We start from the raw sequence: 16,779 nt of genomic DNA on the forward strand, positions 1-16,779 counted from the left end.
GCCAGCCCCATGTGAAAGGGCTTGCATCAGTTTTACGCCTGCTGTGAGGCAGGCGCAAGATTTTGACACAATGGCGTCCTAAAAGTGACGCAGTGAAATCTCATAGATTTCACTGCGTCACCTCTACGACCCTTTCTTGCGTCAATACGCCCCTTTTGCATACATTACACCTGATGTAGGTATAATGTGGCGCAGAGGTTTACAAAGGGACGCATCTACCTAGATGTGTCCCTTTGTAAATATGACTCAAAAAGGTGCATTTTTTACACCACTGGTGCGTCACAACAAGTGACGCACCGGTGGCGTAAATGTGACGCATGGCCTCATAAATGAGGCCTTCAGTCTCCTACTCATGCGTCATATTTAATTTATGACGCATATGTCGCAAGTACTTACAGATACGTCAGTATTTCTGACGTATCTGTAAGCGCAAAAGTGATGATTTGCTGGAGTGTGTCACAAAAGTGACACAACTCCAGCAATGCATCCTTTCACATGGGGCAAGTCCCATGTGAAAGGGCCTGCGTCAGGCTTACGCCTGCTGTGAGGCAGGTGCAAGATTTTGACACAACGGCGTTCTAAAAGTGACACAGTGAAATCTCATAGATTTTACTGCGTCACCTCTATGACCCTTTCTTGCGTCAATACACCCCTTTTGCATACATTACACCTGACGTAGGTATAATGTGGCGCAGGGGTTTACAAAGTGACGCATCTACCTAGATGCGTCACTTTGTAAATATGACTCAAAAAGGTGCATTTTTTACAGCACTGGTGCGTTACAAAAAGTGACGCACTAGTGGCATAAAAGTGACGCATGGCCTCATAAATGAGGCCTTCAGTCTTCTACTCATACGTCATATTCAATTTATGACGCATTATGTCGCAAGTAGTTACAGATACGTCAGTATTTCAGACGTATCTGTAAGCTCAAAAGTGATGCATTGCTGGAGTGTGTCACAAAAGTGACACAACTCCAGCAATGCATCCTTTCACATGGGGCCAGGCCCATGTTAAAGGACCTGCGTCAGTGTTACGCCTGCTGTGAGGCAGGTGCAAAAATGAGGCCTTCAGTCTTCTACTCTTATTTTTTCTTTCACTTTCTCTGTTTCTTCACTGCCTTACTTACCTGGTCTCACACTTACTTGTCTTTATCCAGTCTGTATCTCCACTCTTTCCAAAACATCACTGCTCTTTTCTTACCCTTCCACACCCCCGGTCCTTTACTACATTTTCTTTGCATATCCACATGTTCACTCTCCTTCTCCTCACTCTCCTTCCCCACACTCACCTTCTTTCAGTCCCCCTACTTCACTTCCCTTCTCCTCTCGTCCCTTTCTGTGCTTTCTCACTCATTTTCCTCTCCTTTATCAATGCACTCCCCTTCACTTACTCTTTTTCGTTTTTTTAAGAACACAGCTCTTTGATGAGAATTGGAGGTAGTTCTGAAAAGAACTTTTTTTTCTTCTTTTTTCCTTTTTTTACAACAAAAACAAAAACAGGGAATGGGAAACTGCTCAACAGGAGCAAAAAAAACACACCAAATTTAGGGCAGGGAACGGCAGCGATGGTTCTCCAATGCTCAAACCATGAGCAGAACACTTCGTTCCCCATAGCAAAGTAGCTGATCACAATCTCACTACGCCTCTATTAAAAGCAGGCTGAATGTTAGGAATCAGCTCTTGCGATCGTCCCCTCACTGAAGTAGTTGCTCCTCCGGTTGAAGTAGAGGCCCCATCATTGGGAACCTCTCGTGCCAGAGCCCTGACACTCTCCCGGGCAAAGTTCTGGGGGTGCCTCCTCTCAACATGGCGAATCATTGTGGAGTTTCCAAAAGAATATTTCTTGGTGGGGTCACCCCGTGACAGGACAGTGTGACAAATCCTGCACTCCACCTTTGGAGCATTTACTTTTTTCTGGTCATTTGGAATAGAAAAAACCTCCATATGAAGTGTTCTTTTATTTTCGGCTGAGGAACCTCTTCATCAAGAAATCCGTCTTTGTCATCTTCACTGCTGGATGCTCTGGCAGCCATGGTAATCCAAGATATTAATCCAACAAAGATCCGACAGCAAAAAGAGAGGTCTTGCAGTCACAAAAGTGAAAGAAGAAGTGAAGGAAATGGGTGGGGATTTAATTCTTTGTAAAAAAAACTGTTAGCAACCAATGAAAAGAGTTATTTTAAGGTCACATGACTTGACGCGCTTACGCTGCACGCACCAGAGCGCTTCCGGGGGTGCTCACGAGGCGCGAACGTAGGCGCTTCCGGGGGCGCTTACCGGCGAGCCTAAGTGACGTTTCGATAGCATTACGGAAATGCAAAATCATTTTCATTTCGTAAATCAAAAATACTGCTTTTATAAGTATGGTACTAAATGTCTTCCATTAATATTTACTTTTCATACATATTTTTTTTTACGAATGCAGAAATAGCGCTCTCGGTGAGCTCTTGGGAGAGCTTACCGGTGCGCACCCTGAGCGCACCAGGAAAAAATGTAAAAAAAATATATATACATTAAACAAACGTTTTTTTAAAAAAAAACATATAATTAATTGTTGTAAAAAACAGCTAACAAAAAAAATAATCGTAGGTTACAAAGTCGATATACAAATGAATTAGCTTTTAAAAAAACTATGAAATTCACTGAAAAAACCATAGGTTTCACAAACGTTATAGTTAGGAATTAGCTTTTAAAAAACCTTTGAAATTCACTGAAAAAACCATAGGTTTCACAAACGTTATAGTTAGGACTTAGCTTTTAAAAAACCTTTGAAATTCACTAAAAAAAACATAGGTTTCACAATCGTTATAGTTAGGAATTAGCTTTTAAAAAACCTTTGAACTTCACTGAAAAAAACATAGGTTTCACACTCGTTATAGCTAGGAATTAGCATTTAAAAAACCTTTGCAATTCACTGAAAAAACCATAGGTTTCACACCAGTTCTAGTTAGCTGAACAGTTTACTCATACAAAATCATTGAAATTCCCACGTTATAGTTAGTTGGACTCACTATAACTCGCGCGCCCGCAATCCACTGCTGATGATGTCACATATTACATCATTCATGACATGGTCAGTGACATCACTAATGACATCTCAAATGACATCACTGATGACATCATCCATGTGATAATACGATGCACCTCCTCACACTCTAATCTAACCTTTGATACATCCAGTGTTAAATACAGACTACCATTCCAGAAACCATTAACACACCAATACCAGTTATTACATACGCACTCACTGATTCCTAAGACTACACACACATCCACTCATTCACCCATACCATCACTCATACATACGGTCACTCATCAATAGAACACTATCATATCCACTCATACACCTATACAGACACTTACATGCTGACACTCATCCACAAAGTTACTCAAACACCTAGTCAGTTATGCAAAGAATCAATCACTCTCCCATTTCCTCAACTACAAACTTATACACACTAAACCTTACTTATTCAAACATATACTAACACATACTTACTCTCATTTACAATCACTAATACAAGTACACATTGACCCATACAGTCACTTACGCAATTACAGGCTCTGATGTTTAGTCATTTATATATGCCAACTCTCCCATGCACTGTGTTTTATATATGTACTTACATGGACATGTAGCACTGATATATCCATTCACTCAGCAACACACCCATGCACACAGTCAACTGCCCATACAGCTGTTTCTACATGCACTCTTGAACCCATATACCTAGTGAATCAACTGGTCACACATCTATGCACAGAGTAACACACCTCACAGCCACCCACACACATACTCACCCTCACATTCAAATACTTAGACAACCAATCAATAACCCATATAGCCACTCATATAGCTACTAATCAACACATGCAGCAGCTTACACAACAACAGACATACTGATGCACACATTCAGACAGTTTAGTCACTAACCAATGCATTCAGTAAAACACATTTAATCACGTACTCATACAGTCTGTCACGCACCTACTAAATCCTTCATCCAGACACTCATGCATACACTCATTCTTCAATATGTTAGACACATTTTAACTTTACAGGAACACACATTCACTGGATGATGTCATCAGTGATGTCATCAGTGATGTCATCAGTGATGTCAATTGAGATGTCATCAGTGATGTCATCAGTTATGTCACTGACCATGTCATGAATGATGTAATATGTGACATCATCAGCAGTGGATTGCGGGCGCGCGAGTTATAGTGAGTCCAACTAACTATAACGTGGGAATTTCAATGGTTTTGTATGAGTAAACTGTTCAGCTAACTATAACTGGTGTGAAACCTATGGTTTTTTTCAGTGAATTTCAAAGGTTTTTTAAATGCTAATTCCTAGCTATAACGAGTGTGAAACCTATTGTTTTTTCAGTGAATTTCAAAGGTTTTTTATAAGCTAATTCCTAACTATGACGATTGTGAAACCTATGGTTTTTTTAGTGAATATATATATATATTCCTTGAAAAACTAAAGGGTACAAACATTATAGTTGGGCTTGAGTTTCACTTGTACAAAACCAGAGAAATTTAGCAGTTGGGCTAACTATAACTCATGCTCCCGCAATGCACTGTTTCTGACCTTTATGTAGCCTCGTTCTGCTAATTTCTGACCTGTATTTTGACTCTCCGCTAGTTTAAGATCGTTATCTTCATCTCTCTGTGCATTTCTGACCTTTCTTTTGCCTCTTTCTGCTTGTTTCTGACCATATTATGCCTCATTCTGCTTGTTTATGTCTCTGTTTTGCCTCTTTTTGCTAGTTACTGGTTTTTATTGGACCTCTTTCTGCTCATTGCTTAACACAATTTTGCCTTCTTTTTGGTTGTTTCTGACCTCTATTTTACCTCTATCTGCTCATTTCTGATCTCTATTTTGCCTCTTCCTGCTCATTGCGTGCCTGTATTTTGCCTCTTTCTGCTCATTTCTGACCTCTACTTTGCCTCTTTTTGCTCATTGCTGGCCTTTATTTTGCCTCCTTCTGCCCATTTCTGATCTCTATATTGCCTCTTTCTGCTCATTGCTGACCTTTTTACGGCTTCCGGTAAGTGTGAGCATTTCACAGCTCTTGCTTGCTGAAAGTGCAATATTTGCTTTGACTTGGCATGGGCTATCAAAACTCCAGCTAAGTCACAGCAAACAGCTATTTCCTGGGGTGGGCACGCCAGTACATAGTCGGAGTTGGCCATGGGCGGTCCTAAGGCGATCTATGGCTCCAGGAGGGTGCAATGCGGCCAAACTTCATTGCACTTCCTAGCCCAGGGGTGGTGGTGGTTCCTGGTGAAGCGGGGGGAGGTCTCATGGCCCCCCTTCATTTTTATGAATTGCCCCAGGGAGGTGGAGTTTCTCAGGTTTGCCAGCCCAGCAGGCCTGCCCACATTCATATTTAAGTGCCCCAGGGAGGGTGCAGTCCTTGGGACTGAGGGGGGCAGCGGGGGTGTCACGCAGCACCAAGGACCTGGCCCACTTAGAGGTTTATTAAAAGCAAGTGTGGGCACCTGCACTTATTTCTTTTCCCGTGAATATCGGAAATTCAAGGCAATATATAAAAAAAAAATACTTTTAATCAGTGGCATGGTCCCAGGGGGAGCCCAAGATCAAAACTTGGGGGCAGCAGGGTATTCCTATGCCTCCCCTAGTTATTTACATTTTTTGGGGCAAAGATTAAGCTGAGTCCCAGTATGGCTGCCAACACTTCCTGGTTGAAGTTTGGCAGCCAAGCAGAGCTCTGCATTTGACTGCACAAGCCTGTTATTTTTCACAAAGTTGTTGCGGCCACTGATATCACTTACTGTATTCCCTTAGGTTTCTCAACAACAACTGAATGGATCTGCACTAAATAACAAAAAGCACAATCTGTGTCACCAAATCTACCTTTCTGCCAAATTTGGTGTAATTCCGTCCAGCGGTTCGGGCTGTAGTTGTGTTTAAAGGTCATACGGGAATTAACATGGGAACACACACTTTCTTTTACACCCTTTGTTCTCTGCCCCCGCTTGACAGGTCACCCCCAAAAAATTTTGAATTTGCAAATTTTTTCTAATGTCCCTTAGTTTTAAATCTTTTAATTCCTCTAACAGCCTATGTGCCCACTATTATGTTATATACTAAATTGCATTGTATTTTGTGTATTGCCATTGTAATTAAGGCTTATTTATGATATACAACAGATTTATCATCAGTGATGGCTTTCTTCCTAATAGTCATTCTCACTCTCTATCATCAACAGCGGGTGCAGCTGATGAGGTAACTGTCCCTCAACTCACAAAGGCAACACTGAGGTCATCAACAGATTTTGCTTCTGTCCATCACAATATGTACTAATTCTCACTGTATACATCATTGGATGTCTTGCTCCATCAGTGATTGGATATTTTCTGATCACATGTTGACAGCTGCCTGAAAACTAGTGGACTTAAATTTCAGTCCCTGGGATGGTAGACCAGCCCTATATTTTTATATTCTGATATTTATATATATTTTGCATATCGCATATGTTTGCAAAGAATCGTAATAGGAAATTGCAAATTTGCCAGGGCCACACATTTTGGTTTCTCTAATGCTTGTTTAATATGGCAAGAGTGTCAAGCAAGTGCATCAAATACTATTCTTCCCATTTGTGACGCACAAGTGTCTCGTCATGTTGAAAGGCAGGAGGGTCAGCGAATTTACCTTCGCCACCCTTCTGCCATTCCCCACTAACATTGACAGACGTAGGTACGCATATCTGAGGGACAACACAGAATATGCTACTGTGTCCATTTGCAAAGTTTTACAATTGTTCTTGAGACTGTGAAGAGAAAATAGAAAAAGATGACCATTCAATCTTGTGAGACATCTCCGGTGTTTCCCTCTTTTATGACGAAAGTATCAATTTTAAAAACCTCAACAGATCATGATAAGTTATCAGTTCACACAATTACAGGCCAAATGTATCATGCATGTTATCAGTCTCAAACAAATCGGGGCATTTGCAAACGGTAAAATAAATTTTGGTATGTATGAATTCCAATTTGCAATTCAGTAACATATTACCGAATCTCAATTTAGAATTGCGAATACATACTGATTCAGTATTAGGAAGGGGAATGTTCAGGGCATCCTTTCCTGATATTGAATCACAGCAGTGTGCAAGAATGTTTTGTGAGAAAACTGCAGTCGTAAAAAATTCACATTTTAACCCATTCACAAATGGGAAAGGGTCCCCAAGGGACCTCTTTCCCTTTGGGAATGGTAGCGAAAATGTTTTTACAGAGCAGGCAGTGATTCCACGGAAAATGCTAAAAAAAGTATCACTTTTCTTTTTGAAATGCAACTTGTTTTCTTTTTTGGAAAACGGGCGACATAAAAAAAATATTACTTTATATAAAAACAATCATGGACATAGTGGTCTGCTGACCCCAGCAGGCCACCATTCCCGTGATTTTAGTGATTCATAATGGGTTGCAAATTGTGACCTACCTCATTAATAATCATGAGGTAGGTCAATTCGTGACCAACTAGGATTCGTTAAATTAAATTTTATGGACTTTCATACATTAGGAATAGCTATTACCTAACTGCAATTTGCAGAAAATTGCAACTAGGTAATCGCTTTTTTCAATATTGATATATGTGGCCCTACATGTCTACTGTTATTACAGTAATTATGGTAATTAATATATTACTTCATTGATTTAGGTGACCTGTTAGAAATAATGAATACCAATTTCTGAACAGTATATTGTCAGTTTAATCTGACCCTTTAAATTGACACATAGGTTTCAGAAAATGGTTTTACGAGGCACTGTAAATAGCGGTTAATGTCTCTTATGTAGTTTATCATTGATTATCCACACAAACTAAATCCATTTTATTAAAACCCCTGTTGGATGTAAAAATATATTGTAGTGCATTGCTCTGCTAGAAGGGTTCTGTTAATCAGAATCACCAAACAGCGGGTTTCGAATATTAAAAAGGTCTATAAAGCCATGAGCATTTGAAATAAGGCAATGTTATTGTGTGAGCTGGAACGGGCTGTCCTCAAATTAAACAAAGCTAGAACACCTAGTAACATCTGTGGGGATATTTCGAAAGCGTTGTTGATGTTTTATTTAATAACTGTAATCCCACAGGTTTTTCTCAGAAACATTGCTTAAGAAAAGTCCTTGTTGTTGTTATGAAACACCGAGATGTTTCTCTATACTTACTGCTTGTAGCTGGCTAGAACTTTATTAATCCATATGTATTTACCTCTGCCACCGTAACGCTGTATCCAATCAATGGATACACACACAATTTAAAGTACAGTGCAAATTCACAGTCGCCTTTTATGTTTTCATTTTGTAATTCATTTTGTGATTGTTCTTTTGTAGCTCTTTGCAAACTTTTGTGGCGATAGTATATTGGCTACCTTCTTACAGAAGTGCATAGCTTTATTCATTTCCATTTTAATTATGGGGCATGAATCATATAGCTGCGTCGCACATTTGCAATATTTCTTAGCTCACTGTTCCCAAGGCTGGTTGGCAGGGTGAGTGTGCAGATGCAGGACTCAGTTTTCACCGAAACCCCCCATATGGTGGGGCCTGCAAGATGCTCTGCTGTGCACTGCCTTCCAAGAGCAATGTTGGTACAATAGCAATACATTTCCCCCTAAACTTTGCATTAACTTTATTACTTTTGGCTATTTGACATTTCCCAAGTGTAAAATTATTCCAAAGTGCAGACTTACATGTCTCCACGTCCACGTTAGGGGTTGGAGTCTGCATAGAACGAATGTATGACAGTACAGTTACTACTAACTACTAATAACTTTATATTTTATTTTCCACATATTTTACGAAGACCTCTGCATCCGGCACTAACCTCCGCAACAAGGAATGCGGCCTCTGTAACCGGGGTGGAGACCTCCGCATGCAAGAGGGAGACATCTGCATGGAAGGGAAGAGAAGATTTACTAACACTTGAACCAAATCATACACCCCTGACATTAATTTCCTTCCAACAACATAACTACTGTCCACACCATAGGCTTTACTTGTTTTCCCTCTGCCACTACATTTTTATCGCAGGATGCAGACCCCATATTCCAGAGAAATTTCAATGAGGAGCAGACAGCCTTGCAGTTAGTTTTGTGGAAAAACACTACAAACAACTATTCATCCTGAATAGAGAACATAAGCAGAACCATGGGAGGAGGTATAGACTATGTCAACACTTTGTGGGCAAAGGCATGCACTGCAGTGGATATTAAAAAGAAGTGTCAAGGTGACAGGAAGTGTGATGGAGAAGTTCTCCACAATTCTTGTTGGCACTAGGTTTTCACGGAAGGACACCTGTTGCCAATCTCCTTTTCACCCACCTCTAGGAAGCTGTCCTATTTACAATGCGCCCCCACCAGCTATATGGGTAGGGGTGCATTGTAAATAGCACAATAACACTAATATTGTGAAGGAAAGATTATAAATCCACTTTTCCCTCACTAAAAATTTCCCGACATGGCGTAATGGTGCAATTTCTCAATAAAAAGTGTAACCGGAAATTCCCCAAATGATGCACGTTAGGTCGACGTAATATTAATTTTGCCCAGGCCTAATTCAAACCATCAAAATATCATCTCCATGTATGATTTAGGATGACTTACTCCTCTATCTATGTCTATCTCTTGTGTCAGCTATCATACAACAGTCTTTGGTATCCACCTTACAATCATCAACACCGATGACATTATTGAACATCTAAGCTGAAGCAAGTAGGCCCTCTGCATCCATCCCTCAGACAGATTAGTTTGAGAACCTCTGCTCTTAACGTTTGCATCTCATCAGTAGTTCTTTTACCAATTTTAGTTTTTATATTGTTTTTAGTACATACAATAATAAAAGAAGGGCCACAGGAATTACATGTCTTTAGTTGTCTCAATTAATTTTGGACTATATGAGTGTGTCTGTGTGTATATATATATATATATATATTCTCTGAAAAAACCATAGGTTAGAGACCATATATAGTTAGCTGGACATTTTATTGATATAAAACAAATGAAATTCCATATATAGTTAGTTGCACTAACTATATATTTCGCGCATCCGCAATCCAATGCTGATGATGTCACATATTACATCATTCATGACATGGTCAGTGACATCACTGATGACATCACTGATGACATCTCAAATGACATCACTGATGACATCTCATTTAACATCAATGATCACACCACTGATGATATACTTCATGTGATAATACAATGCACCTCCTTACACTCTAATATAACCTCTGTTACACCTAGTGTAAAATACAGAGTATCATTTTTGAAACCATTGACACACGAATACCATTTACTACATACGCACTCACTGATTCCTACGTCTACACACACATTCACTCATTCACCCATACAATCACTCGTACATACAGTCACTCATCATTACAACACTATCATATGCACTCATACACCAATGCAGACACTCACACACTGCCACTCATCCATGGAGTTACTCACACACCTAGTCAGTCCTGTAAAGAATCAATCACACTTTCATTTCTTCATCTATACAGTTAAACACAGTTAAACACAGAACAGCTTACATTTTCACAGATATACTAACACATACTTACTCACTTATACAATCAAATCCTTCATCCATACTCTTATACATCCACTCATTCTTCAGTATGTAAAACATATTTAAACTTTAAAAAAACACACAGACACTGGATGATGTCATCAGTGATGTCATTTGAGATGTCATCAGTGATGTCATCAGTGATGTCACTGACCATGTCATGAATGATGTAATATGTGACATCATCAGCATTGGATTGCGGATGCGCGAAATATATAGTTAGTGCAACTAACTATATATGGAATTTCATTGGTTTTATATCAATAAAATGTCCAGCTAACTATATATGGTCTCTAACCTATGGTTTTTTCAGTGAATTTTCAAGGTTTTGTAAATGCAAATTCCTAACTATATATGGTCTATAACCTATCGTTTTTTCAGTGAATTTCATTGGTTTTTTAAAAGCTAATATCTATAGCTGTAAAATATATTCTTTATTACGTGACGTATCACGTAGCCACGTGAGACGCCTCATGACGCGTCGCATAACCGTGACGTATCGGCTCTGCAGCGCAAACAAAACCCGTAACGTAAGCGCGCCAGAGCACGCTTACAGATATATATTTTTTTTAACCTTAATTAGACAAAATCCACACGTGCACATAACATGAGGCCTTGCAAAGGCACATCAAACAAACAGTCCCTACAATTTTGCCAAGTTTGGTGGGAATCTATTCCCTTAATTTTTTTTTTACTGTTTCTCTTGGTTTTCCCCTTGTTACGCTTACCGGGACGCTACCCGGTACGCGAACCGGATGCTCCAAAAACACAAGATGGCGGACTCCCGTTACGCTGCCGGTTAGCTGCCCGGTTCGCGTACCGGGAAGCGCCTCTACCGCGAAAAATCGCAAAAATTTTTTTTTTTTACCCCGCGGGGCACTTTAATAGCCCCCTCATCAATCCTAGGGGGTCAGGAGGGGTCTACCTTACCCCCTTTCCTTCATTTCCCCCTTTTTTTTTCCACCTCTTGTCTCGTGATCCTACGGAGAGACAAGATGGCGGCCGCTCCGGACTGTTTACAATGTTGACAGCCAATCAGCTTCTCCTCAGACTCCCGTTACGCTGCCGGTTAGCTGCCCGGTTAGCTGCCCAGTTCGCGTACCGGGACGCGCCTCTACGGCGAAAAATGGCAAAAATATATATATTTTTTTTTTTTTTGCCCCGCGGGGCACTTTAATATTCCCCTCATCAATCCTAGGGGGTCAGGAGGGGTCTACCTTGCCCCCTTTCCTTCATTTCCCCCTTCGTTTTTCACCACATCTTGTCTCTCGATCCTACCGAGAGACAAGATGGCGGCCGCTCCGGACTGTTTAGAATGTTGACAGACACCGGAGAGCCAATCAGTTTCGCTTCGCGAAGTTCCGTCACGCGTCCGGTACGCGAACCGGGGCGCTAACCGGAGCGCTGTCACAGATATATATATTTTTAAAACGTTAATTTCTCAAAATCCACTGGAGCACATATATTGAGACATAGCAAAGGCACGTCGGGCAAACCATATCTACAATTTTGTCAAGTTTCGTGTAAATCCATTCAGCCGTTCGAGCTAAAAGTGAGTCCAACCGCCCTATGGAAAAATTAATGGGAAAAACGTGTTTTGGGACCCCCCTTTTTTCTCGGCCCCCCCAAATTTTCAGGGGCTGCTCAAAAGCAAAATGTGCCATTTTTCAGAAAATTTCAGCCAATTCCGTCCACAAACGCCAAAGTTAATCGACATAGAATTTTCAGAAATCCCATAGAAAAAAATCCTAACTATATATACCTACTGGCTATCGCCAGTAGGTAATATATATATATATATATATATATATATATATATATATATATATATATATATATTCACTGAAAAAACCATAGGTTATAGACCATATATAGTTAGGAATTTGCATTTACAAAACCTTGAAAATTCACTGAAAAAACCATAGGTTAGAGACCATATATAGTTAGCTGGACATTTTATTGACATAAAACCAATGAAATTCCATATATAGTTAGTTGCGCTAACTATATATCGCGCACCCGCAATCCACTGCTGATGATGTCACATATTACATCATTCATGACATGGTCAGTGACATCACTGATGACATCACTGATGACATCTCAAATGACATCACTGATGACATCACTGATGACCTCTCAAATGACATCACTGATGACATCATCTAGTGTCTGTGTGTTTTTGTAAAGTTTAAATATGTTTTACATATTGAAGAATGAGTGGATGTATGGAAGACTGAGTGTGTGTGTGGCTGGCTGGGAGGTGTGTGACTCTGTGCATATCAATGTGTACTTGTATCAGTGATTGTATAAGAGAGTAAGTATGTGTTAGTATATGTGTGAAAAGTATAGTGTTCTGTGTTTAACTGTATAGATGAGGAAATCGAAGTGTGATTGATACTTCACAGGACTGACTAGGTGTATGAGTGCATATGATAGTGTTGTAATAATGAGTGACTGTATGTATGAGTGATTGTATGGGTGATTGAGTGAATGTGTGTGTAGACGTAGGAATCAGTGAGTGCGTATGTAGTAACTGGTATTGGTGTGTCATGATGTCATCAGTGATGTCATTTGAGATGTCATCAGTGATGTCATTTGAGATGTCATCAGTGATGTCATCAGTGATGTCACTGAAGTATGGTGTTCTGTGTTTAACTGTATAGATGAGGAAATGGAAGTGTGATTGATTCTTTACAGGACTGACTAGGTGTGTGAGTAACTCCATGGATGAGTGGCAGTGTGTGAGTGTCTGCATAGGTGTATGAGTGCATATGATAGTGTTGTAATAATGAGTGACTGTATGTATGAGTGATTGTATGGGTGAATGAGTGAATGTGTGTGTAGACGTAGGAATCAGTGAGTGCGTATGTAGTAACTGGTATTGGTGTGTCATGATGTCATCAGTGATGTCATTTGAGATGTCATTTGAGATGTCATCAGTGATGTCATCAGTGATGTCACTGACCATGTCATGAATGATGTAATATGTGATATCATCAGCAGTGGATTGCGGGTGCGCGATATATAGTTAGTGCAACTAACTATATATGGAATTTCATTGATTTTATGTCAATAAAATGTCCAGCTAACTATATATGGTCTCTAACCTATGGTTTTTTCAGTGAATTTTCAAGGTTTTGTAAATGCAAATTCCTAACTATATATGGTCTATAACCTATGGTTTTTTCAGTGAATTTCATTGGTTTTTTAAAAGCTAATATCTATAGCTGTAAAATATATTCTTTATTACGTGACGTATCACGTAGCCACGTGAGACGCCTCATGACGCGTCGCATAACCGTGACGTATCGGCTCTGCAGCGCAAACAAAACCCGTAACGTAAGCGTGCCGGAGCACGCTTACAGATATATATATTTTTTTTAACCTTAATTAGACAAAATCCACACGTGCACATATCTTGAGGCCTTGCAAAGGCACATCAAACAAACAGCCCCTACAATTTTGCCAAGTTTGCTGGAAATCTATTCCCTTAATTTTTTTTTTACTGTTTCTCTTGGTTTTCCCCTTGTTACGCTTACCGGGATGCTACCCGGTACGCGAACCGGACGCTCCAAAAACACAAGATGGCGGACTCCCACTACGCTGCCGGTTAGCTGCCCGGTTCGCGTACCGGGAAGCGCCTCTACCGCGAAAAATCGCGGGGGACTTTAATATCCCCCTCATCAATCCTAGGGGGTCAGGAGGGGTTTACCTTGCCCCCTTTCCTTCATTTCCCCCTTCTTTTTTCACCACATCTTGTCTCTCGAACCTACCGAGTGACAAGATGGCGGCCGCTCCGGACTGTTTACAATGTTGACAGCTACGCTGCCGGTTAGCTGCCCGGTTAGCTGCCCGGTTCGCGTACCGGGAAGCGCCTCTACCGCGAAAAATCGCAAACATTTTTTTTTTTTACCCTGCGGGGCACTTTAATAGCCCCCTCATCAATCCTAGGGGGTCAGGAGGGGTCTACCTTACCCCCTTTCCTTCATTTCCCCCTTTTTTTTTCCACCTCTTGTCTCGTGATCCTACCGAGAGACAAGATGGCGGCCGCTCCGGACTGTTTACAATGTTGACAGCCAATCAGCTTCTCCTCAGACTCCCGTTACGCTGCCGGTTAGCTGCCCGGTTAGCTGCCCGGTTAGCTGCCCAGTTCGCGTACCGGGACGCGCCTCTACGGCGAAAAATGGCAAAAATATATATATATTTTTTTTTTTGCCCCGCGGGGCACTTTAATATTCCCCTCATCAATCCTAGGGGGTCAGGAGGGGTCTACCTTGCCCCCTTTCCTTCATTTCCCCCTTCGTTTTTCACCACATCTTGTCTCTCGATCCTACCGAGAGACAAGATGGCGGCCGCTCCGGACTGTTTAGAATGTTGACAGACACCGGAGAGCCAATCAGTTTTGCTTTGCGAAGTTCCGTCACGCGTCCGGTACGCGAACCGGGGCGCTAACCGGAGCGCTGTCACAGATATATATATTTTTAAAACGTTAATTTCTCAAAATCCACTGGAGCACATATATTGAGACATAGCAAAGGCACGTCGGGCAAACCATATCTACAATTTTGTCAAGTTTCGTGTAAATCCATTCAGCCGTTCGAGCTAAAAGTGAGTCCAACCGCCCTATGGAAAAATTAATGGGAAAAACGTGTTTTGGGACCCCCCTTTTTTCTCGGCCCCCCCAAATTTTCAGGGGCTGCTCAAAAGCAAAATGTGCCATTTTTCAGAAAATTTCAGCCAATTCCGTCCACAAACGCCAAAGTTATTCGACATAGAATTTTCAGAAATCCCATAGAAAAAAATCCTAACTATATATACCTACTGGCTATCGCCAGTAGGTAAAATATATATATATATATATATATATATATATATATATATATATATATATATATATATATATATATTCACTGAAAAAACCATAGGTTATAGACCATATATAGTTAGGAATTTGCATTTACAAAACCTTGAAAATTCACTGAAAAAACCATAGGTTAGAGACCATATATAGTTAGCTGGACATTTTATTGACATAAAACCAATGAAATTCCATATATAGTTAGTTGCGCTAACTATATATCGCGCACCCGCAATCCACTGCTGATGATGTCACATATTACATCATTCATGACATGGTCAGTGACATCACTGATGACATCACTGATGACATCTCAAATGACATCACTGATGACATCACTGATGACCTCTCAAATGACATCACTGATGACATCATCTAGTGTCTGTGTGTTTTTGTAAAGTTTAAATATGTTTTACATATTGAAGAATGAGTGGATGTATGGAAGACTGAGTGTGTGTGTGGCTGGCTGGGAGGTGTGTGACTGTGCATATCAATGTGTACTTGTATCAGTGATTGTATAAGAGAGTAAGTATGTGTTAGTATATGTGTGAAAAGTATGGTGTTCTGTGTTTAACTGTATAGATGAGGAAATCGAAGTGTGATTGATACTTCACAGGACTGACTAGGTGTATGAGTGCATATGATAGTGTTGTAATAATGAGTGACTGTATGTATGAGTGATTGTATGGGTGATTGAGTGAATGTGTGTGTAGACGTAGGAATCAGTGAGTGCGTATGTAGTAACTGGTATTGGTGTGTCATGATGTCATCAGTGATGTCATTTGAGATGTCATCAGTGATGTCATTTGAGATGTCATCAGTGATGTCATCAGTGATGTCACTGAAGTATGGTGTTCTGTGTTTAACTGTATAGATGAGGAAATGGAAGTGTGATTGATTCTTTACAGGACTGACTAGGTGTGTGAGTAACTCCATGGATGAGTGGCAGTGTGTGAGTGTCTGCATAGGTGTATGAGTGCATATGATAGTGTTGTAATAATGAGTGACTGTATGTATGAGTGATTGTATGGGTGAATGAGTGAATGTGTGTGTAGACGTAGGAATCAGTGAGTGCGTATGTAGTAACTGGTATTGGTGTGTCATGATGTCATCAGTGATGTCATTTGAGATGTCATTTGAGATGTCATCAGTGATGTCATCAGTGATGTCACTGACCATGTCATGAATGATGTAATATGTGATATCATCAGCAGTGGATTGCGGGTGCGCGATATATAGTTAGTGCAACTAACTATATATGGAATTTCATTGATTTTATGTCAATAAAATGTC

The sequence above is a fragment of the Lissotriton helveticus genome, chromosome 10 (assembly GCF_964261635.1).
Source record: "Lissotriton helveticus chromosome 10, aLisHel1.1, whole genome shotgun sequence".
Lineage (NCBI taxonomy): Eukaryota > Metazoa > Chordata > Amphibia > Caudata > Salamandridae > Lissotriton > Lissotriton helveticus.